The sequence below is a fragment of the Pseudophryne corroboree genome, chromosome 2 (genome assembly GCF_028390025.1).
Source record: "Pseudophryne corroboree isolate aPseCor3 chromosome 2, aPseCor3.hap2, whole genome shotgun sequence".
NCBI classification, from domain to species: domain Eukaryota; kingdom Metazoa; phylum Chordata; class Amphibia; order Anura; family Myobatrachidae; genus Pseudophryne; species Pseudophryne corroboree.
In genome coordinates, this window is record NC_086445.1 from 268,606,745 (window position 1) to 268,613,651 (window position 6,907).

The 6,907-nt window shown below is 37.4% G+C and overlaps 2 pseudogenes; one reads left to right on the top strand and one right to left on the bottom strand.

The window, feature by feature from the left end:
* Positions 1 to 499: 499 nt before the first annotated feature.
* LOC135051959 (5S ribosomal RNA) lies at positions 500 to 619 on the bottom strand (annotated as a pseudogene).
* A 5,877-nt stretch (positions 620 to 6,496) lies between these two features.
* LOC135051960 (5S ribosomal RNA) lies at positions 6,497 to 6,616 on the top strand (annotated as a pseudogene).
* Positions 6,617 to 6,907: the final 291 nt, after the last annotated feature.

The window sequence follows — 6,907 nt, forward strand, 5'->3', positions numbered from 1 at the left end:
GATGTTAGTGTCAATCCTCCGTGGTATTCAACATAAGAATAAATAAAGAGGTTTAATTAATGGATGAAGAAACGATCTATTTACCAAAATGACAGTACTTATGTATATATACTAATAAAAGAAGTATTCATTATTACTGTTAGGATAAGGCCAGCATATAAACATACAAATAAATTAATTACAAGTAGCTGCGTGTAATTATGACCAATTAATATTAGGGGATATTCATAAGGTGCAGATTAGATCAATAAAAAATATATATTTTTAAAAAATATATATAAAAAATATATAAAAAGTATATATATAGAAATAACAATAAGAGTGAAAATAATTATAAAGTGCTTCGTGCAATTATCATAATAAGGATAAAAGTATACATAAAGTGCAGATTTAAATATTAGAGTTAGTGTAAATGTAGTAATGGTGTGGGCTTTTTAGTCGTAACAATAAAATTAAAGTAGTAATAGTGACAGGCTCATGTAGGCATTTTGCATTAGTTTAGTTACAGTACCTGATCTTCCGAGGTGGTCTCCCTAGTCTGGTACTGATCAGGCCCGACACTGCTTCGCTTCCAAGATCGGGCGAGATTGGGCATTTCCAGTGTGGTTTGACTGTAATAATTACTTACCATACATGTGTCAATACTACTCATACTAAGACCAATAACATAAAGTGACTGACTACAATTGGGGGGTGGGTGGGGAATGGTGATAGGAAGGGAGTGTACGTAAAGTGAGGAAGGGGGGGGGAAGGGAGGGGGGGGGGGAGGGTTATGGGAGGGGGGGTTGGGTGGTGGGGGGAGTGTTGGCAGTGGGTGGGCTGAGAGAAAAGATTGGGTTGGGATCCAACCGTAAGAGCGATTTCACAGGAACGGAGCAATTTCATAATAGTCATTGAATCCCTTCGGGTGGAGTGTCTGCAGTTGAAATATCCAATACATTTCTCTGCGTGAGAGTTTGTTAGCTAGGTCACCACCCCTCTCTCCCAGCTTCACAAGTTCAATTGCTTTAAAAGTCAATGCTTCTGGGTTGGAGTTGTGTGCTATATTGAAGTGTTTGGATACTGCATGGTTCTCCATTTTGTTCTTTATATTGCGAACATGTTCTTGGATCCTTATTTTAAGTGGTCTCTTTGTTTTTCCCACATATTGTTTTCCGCACTCACATTCCAATAAATAGATCACTGATTGGGTATTACAGTTTATGAAGTCTTTAATTTTGTATACTTCCTTTTTCTCTGTGTCCGTGAATGTTTTCCTCACTGGGTCTAGGTACCTGCAGATGTTACATCGGCCACATTTAAAGGATCCAGTGCATTTTGGCATTCGTGATTCTTCTTTAAAATCCTTACGTAGCATACTTGGGGCTAATACATCTTTAAGATTTTTAGATTTCCTGAAGACGATCTCGGGGCGAGGAGGCAGGATTTCTTTAAGGACAGGGTCCATTAATAGGATTCCCCAGTGGTTACTGAGTGAGTTTCTAATGGATTTCTCATGACGGTTATATGTTGTAATGAATGAAACGGAATCTTTTTTGGTTTCTTTGGTCTTGTATTCTAGCAACGTTGATCTCTCTAGTGCCTTCGCTTTGGTGGCTGCTTCTTCCAGGATGTTAGTTGGATATTCTTTATCCTTAAATCTATTTTTGTTCTTCTCAATTTGGGCTTCACATTCTTCCTGATTGCTGCAATTTCTCTTAATTCTGTTAAATTGGGAGAAGGGGATGTTATTTTTCCATTTCTTTAAGTGGTTACTTTTGTAGTGCAGGTAACTGTTTGTGTCAACTTGTTTGATGAAGTTCTTGGTTTCGACTTTCCCATCCATCCCCATTAAAATCAGATCGAGGAATTCAATTGACTCTTTATTGATCTTAGATGTAAAAACTAGATTAATCTCATTGTTGCTCAGGAACTCAAGGAACTTATAAAAACATTCTTCTGTATCGTCCCAAATAATTAAAATGTCATCTATATAACGACAATAAAAGATCAGTTGATTCTTAAAATCATGGTTACCATAGATAAAATTTCTCTCCCAACTGCCCATGAATAGATTTGCGAAGCTCGGTGTACAGATCGTACCCAATAGCGGTCCCACATCATTGTAGATAAAAATCATCTAAAAATGTAAAATAAATATGCTGAAAAATAAAATACATGACATCACAAATAAAATCTTTATGGATGGCTTAGTGAGGTATCATTCTCCATAAATTCTCTACATGCTGTTACACGTTTTTCGTGGTTTATGCACGTGTATAACAACTGAACGTCTATTGTTGCCCACCTAAAGGTGTCTTTCCATTCAAAATCTTCCAGGGAGTTCAATACGGCAGTGGTGTCCTTTAAATATGATGGTAACTCTTTGACATAGGTTTTTAGGAAGACATCAACGTATTCTGATAAATTTGATGTAAGCGAATCTATACCCGCCACAATAGGTCTTCTGGGCGGGTTTGTCAGATTTTTATGAATTTTGGGCAGAAAATAGAAGATAGGAGTAATGGGGTCTGATTTAATCAGGAATTGGAATTCTTCCTTCGTAATAATGTCTCTGTGTAGACCGTGTACTAAAAGTGTTCTTAATTCTTCAACAAAGACATCTTTGGGGTCACCAGACAGTTTAATGTAGGAGACGTCATCTCCCAGTAGTCTCTGAGCTTCATTAATGTATTTCTCATGGTCCATGATAACCAGACCCCCCCCTTTATCAGCTTGTTTTATAACAATTCCTTGATTTTTCTGTAGCCTCTTCAAAGACTCTTTTTGTCGATTCATGATGTTCCTCTCCTTAAAAAAATTTTTTTAATGTGAATAAATTGCATTTTATATATATATTTATCCACCTATTGTGTGAGCTTCTATCTTTTTAGACACCACTGGTCGCTATAAACCCGCCCCTTTTTTATCTAAGTTTATGCCACAGGGAACCGCCATCCCTGTTTGGGGGTCAGCAGACGCCCTTTTGAATCTCTAGGGAGTGTCAATTATACTTACATGATACATCATATACCTATGGTCTGTGATCGTTGGTGAACACAAGTGGCGCAATAAATTCGTTCTATTTTTTAATTCTTTGGTATTAATTTTTATTACTGCCTGGTGTATTACAACGTTTTTTAGAAATGTGGAGGAATTCAGATCGGGCAACCAAAAGACACAATTGGTGCCAAAAAATATTTAATGAGAAACAGCAATCCAATGAACCTTCCCCACCATGTGATTTAGATGAATTATTCTTGGGTATAGAGAGACTCCTTACTAAAGAAGTGAAGACATGGTGGGATATTAAGGGCTTGGAGCATTATATTTCAGTTAATAGAATTCCTAGGGGGCTTAGACTCCTAAAACAACCTACATTCTGCAACCTTGATGCAGCCTTTTTAGAAAAATGGGATAAAACATTACACAAGTGTTCCATTGACCTAATGAAACTTTTGATTGAGGAAAAGAAGAACTCCCTCTTAGAATTAGAGAAGAACATCAAGTGCAAAGAAACAGAACTGGAACCTTTTAAAGATAAAGAAGACTATACAATTAATGAAAAAAAGGTAACTGGAAAATGGAACATATCAAAGAAGAGGTCACCAAGAATAAAGAAAAAAGTTTCTCAGGGACAAAACAGACTACGAACAAGGAAAAATAAAGAATTGGAGCAGGTTTGGAACCATGAACCAACAAATAAACCGAACAGACAGACAGTACTGGAAAACTGTACCAGTAAAAAGAAAACCCTCACGGAATTCAGAAGTGAATACACCATCTCCAACATTAAGGATGCAGAACAGATTCACAACACTACAAAGATTCAACTCTAACAGTGACCAGACTTTTTTAGCCCAAAGAACAGGAACAAGACCCAAAGAAGCCCACAAGAAATTCCCTGATGGAAGATGTCCGCCTTGCATCACCTCTCAAAAGAAGGTATACAGAGGAAGAGGAAAACGGGGCAGTAGGAGGGAGAGAGAACAAAAAAAGAGCATTACAGTGATGGATAAAAAGAAAAAAGGAATCTTCAATCTCTCACAATACACCTTGTCGAAACCGGAAACATCCTTACTCAATAAAGGCCTTACATTTGCACCCACGGGGGGTCTCAATAAGTTTGAGACCTTCATCGATCTAAACAAATTCATCAAAAAACTAACACTGAAGAGACATTTTCTAAGGAAAGAGGACGCTGTTTTCAGTAATTATGAAAACCAATCAAAATCAGGTCTAAAACCGACCTCTAAGTTTTATCCTTTGGAGTCAAAAGGGAGTAATATTAGCATTTTTTACGAAATGGTAAAGAAAGATTTATGTGAAACCGATTTGAAAAAATTAAGGAGAGGAACATCACGAATCGAGAAAAAGAGGCTTTGAAGAGGCTACAGAAAAATCAAGGAATTGTTATAAAACAAGCTGATAAAGGGGGGGAGGGTCTGGTTATCATGGACCGTGAGAAATACATTAATGAAGCTCAGAGACTACTGGGAGATGACGTCTCCTACATTAAACTGTCCAGTGACCCCAAAGATGTCTTTGTTGAAGAATTAAGAACACTTTTAGTACACGGTCTATGCAGAGACATTATTACGAAGGAAGAATTCCAATTCCTGATGAAATCAGACCCCATTACCCCAATCTTCTATTTTCTGCCCAAAATTCATAAAAATCTGACAAACCCGCCCGGAAGACCTATTGTGGCGGGTATAGATTTGCTTACGTCAAATTTATCAGAATACATTGATGTCTTCCTAAAAACCTATGTCAAAGAGTTACCATCATATTTAAAGGACACCACTGCCGTATTGAACTCCCTGAAAGATTTTGAATGGAAAGACACCTTTAGGTGGGCAACAATAGACGTTCAGTCGTTATACACGTGCATAAACCACGAAAAAGGTGTAACAGCATGTAGAGAATTTATGGAGAATGATACCTCACTAAGCCATCCATAAAGATTGTATTTGCGATGTCATGTATTTTATTCTTCAGCATAATTATTTTAAATTTTTAGATGATTTTTATCTACAACGATGTGGGACCGCTATGGGTACGATCTTTGCACCGAGCTTCGCAAATCTATTCATGGGCAGTTGGGAGAGAAATTTTATCTATGGTAACCATGATTTTAAGAATCACCTGATCTTTTATCGTCGTTACATAGATGACATTTTAATTATTTGTGACGGTACAAAATAATGTTTTTATAAGTTCCTTGAGTTCCTGAGCAACAACAAGATGAATCTCATTTTTACATCTAAGATCAATAAAGAGTCAATTGAATTCCTCGATCTGATTTTAATGGGGATGGATGGGAAAGTCGAAACCAAGAACTTCATCAAACAAGTTGACACAAACAGTTACCTGCACTACAAAAGTAACCACTTAAAGAAATGGAAAAATAACATCCCCTTCTCCCAATTTAACAGAATTAAGAGAAATTGCAGCAATCAGGAAGAATGTGAAGCCCAAATTGAGAAGAACAAAAATAGATTTAAGGATAAAGAATATCCAACTAACATCCTGGAAGAAGCAGCCACCAAAGCGAAGGCACTAGAGAGATCAACGTTGCTAGAATACAAGACCAAAGAAACAAAAAAGATTCCGTTTCATTCATTACAACATATAACCGTCATGAGAAATCCATTAGAAACTCACTCAGTAACCACTGGGGAATCCTATTAATGGACCCTGTCCTTAAAGAAATCCTGCCTCCTCGCCCCGAGATCGTCTTCAGGAAATCTAAAAATCTTAAAGATGTATTAGCCCCAAGTATGCTACGTAAGGATTTTAAAGAAGAATCACGAATGCCAAAATGCACTGGATCCTTCAAATGTGGCCGATGTAACATCTGCAGGTACCTAGACCCAGTGAGGAAAACATTCACGGACACAGAGAAAAAGGAAGTATACAAAATTAAAGACTTCATAAACTGTAATACCCAATCAGTGATCTATTTATTGGAATGTGAGTGCGGAAAACAATATGTGGGAAAAACAAAGAGACCACTTAAAATAAGGATCCAAGAACATGTTCGCAATATAAAGAACAAAATGGAGAACCATGCAGTATCCAAACACTTCAATATAGCACACAACTCCAACCCAGAAGCATTGACTTTTAAAGCAACTGAACTTGTGAAGCTGGGAGAGAGGGGTGGTGACCTGGCTAACAAACTCTCACGCAGAGAAATGTATTGGATATTTCAACTGCAGACACTCCACCCGAAGGGATTCAATGACTATTATGAAATTGCTCCGTTCCTGTGAAATTGCTCTTACGGTTGGATCCCAACTTACTCTTTTCTCTCAGCCCACCCACTGCCAACACTCCCCCCACCACCCAAACCCCCCTCCCATAACCCCCTCCCCCCTCCCTTTCCCCCCCTTCCTCACTCCACGTACACTCCCTTCCTATCACCATCCCCCACCCACCCCCCAATTGTAGTCAGTCACTATATGTTATTGATCTTAGTATGAGTAGTATTGACACATGTATGGTAAGTAATTATTACAGTCAAACCACACTGGAAATGCCCAATCTCGCCCGATCTTGGAAGCGAAGCAGTGTCGGGCCTGATCAGTACCAGACTAGGGAGACCACCTCGGAAGATCAGGTACTGTAACTAAACTAATGCAAAAAGCCTACATGAGCCTGTCACTATTACTACTTTCATTTTATTGTTACGACTAAAAAGCCCACACCATTACTACATTTACACTAACTCTAATATTTAAATCTGCACTTTATGTATACTTTTATCCTTATTATGATAATTGCACGTAGCACTTTATAATTATTTTCACTCTTATTGTTATTTCTATATATATACTTTTTATATATTTTTTATATATATTTTTTAAAAATATATATTTTTTTTTTATCTAATCTGCACCTTATGAATATCCCCTAATATTAA